The 1495-nt window shown below is 40.5% G+C and overlaps 1 non-coding gene across 1 annotated transcript; it reads left to right on the top strand.

Moving 5' to 3' along the window:
* The first annotated feature begins 948 nt into the window (after positions 1-948).
* Positions 949-1050, top strand: LOC122236783. Its single transcript, XR_006215035.1, has one exon. It is a non-coding gene; the product is annotated as a U6 spliceosomal RNA (small nuclear RNA).
* Positions 1051-1495: the final 445 nt, after the last annotated feature.

Raw genomic sequence — 1495 nt, 5'->3', positions numbered from 1 at the left:
AAGTCTGGTTTTTCTGAGACTTTGAAATGTAATGTAATTGCTGGGAACAAAAATCTAAGAAATTATAGTAAGATTTATCTTAATCCATACTGAATTGCCTATGTATAACTAACTTTTCTGTGAATTTTATACAAAATGTTTTTAGAAATTAAAAGCTTTCTGTAAAACAGTTCTGCAAATTGAACCACATTTGCCCCCAGATTTATGCTGTTTGAGATGGAGTACTGTATGGGGACGGCTGTGATAGAAGGGGAGGGAGGACCTCTGTTCTCCCAGGGGATCTCCTTAGTGGCTTTGTTTTTCTAGTCTCGATCCTGTGATCTATCACACACTCCCCACTCTTTTCTACCCAGTCAAGACCCCACATCCACTGCAGTGGACTTTGTTCTGTTGAACCATTTCTGCAAAAACATAATCAGCTCTTTGAACCTACCCTCCTAATTTTGAAAAGTGCTGCTGGGGGAGATAAGTCACAGAACCATAGGGATGGACGGCTCAACAAGTTCACGGTTTCCTCTCTCATCTGGATTTCTGGGTTGACCTGGTATGTCTCTGAATGACCCTGGGCAGGATGCTCACTCATTCTACTCCTGCCTATAACAGTGGTGGAATCCCTTTTCTACAACACAGTTCCAGCTGCACAAAGATTCCTCCCAAGGTTCACAGGACCTCTTCTCTAATTCAGGTGATATTAAATAGGATGGAATGTTGTTAGAGCCTCCATTCAGTGATTTTAATAATTATGAAATACTCCATTTGGGGGGAGTACTAGTAACAAGAGCAGAGGAAAATAGCTGGCAAATTCTGTCATCAATATAATACAGTAAATTGAAAACTTCCTTTCATCTGATGTCACAAACTGCATGTTAAAATGGACCTCAGTGGAAAACATTCAAGGGCCAAGTCGTAGTTTAAAAGTATCTGTTTACTGATGTTTAAAGGTGGCCTGTGCTCGCTTTGGCAGCATATTTACTAAAAATGGAAAGATACCGATTAGCGTGGCCCCTGCACAAGTGTGACATGCAAATTCGTAAAGCATTCTATATTTTTTTAAAAATGTTTATTTATTGGGAGAAAGCGGGGGGGGGGGTATGGGAGAGGGAGGAAGTGGGGGGGGGGGAAGAATCCCAAGTAGGCTCCACACTGACTGTGCAGAGCTCATGAACCTGAGCTGAAATCAATAGGTGGAGGTTTAACCAACTGAGCCACCCAGGTGCCTCATCCACATTTTTAAACTGGAATTTAAATAAAAACTTAAAAAAAATAAAAGAAAAAAAATCCCAATACGAGTAAAGGCTAAATAAATAAATAAATAAAGCCTGTGCTTTAGACTTCCAGCTCGTTTTGGGACCTTCCTATTGTTTTTGTAAACAGTGACATGTGTGAAAGAGTAAGTGTCGGGGAGCTGTTTAAACACACTGTCTGGGTTTCTTTTCCTTTCTGATGGGCAACAGAGAAAATTACTTTCTATTGCTGGCAGTTGAGGTTTCGTGGT

The sequence above is a fragment of the Panthera tigris genome, chromosome A2 (genome assembly GCF_018350195.1).
Source record: "Panthera tigris isolate Pti1 chromosome A2, P.tigris_Pti1_mat1.1, whole genome shotgun sequence".
NCBI classification, from domain to species: domain Eukaryota; kingdom Metazoa; phylum Chordata; class Mammalia; order Carnivora; family Felidae; genus Panthera; species Panthera tigris.
Note: the sequence above shows the minus strand (reverse complement) of the source record. Positions and strands in the feature narration are given on the sequence as shown.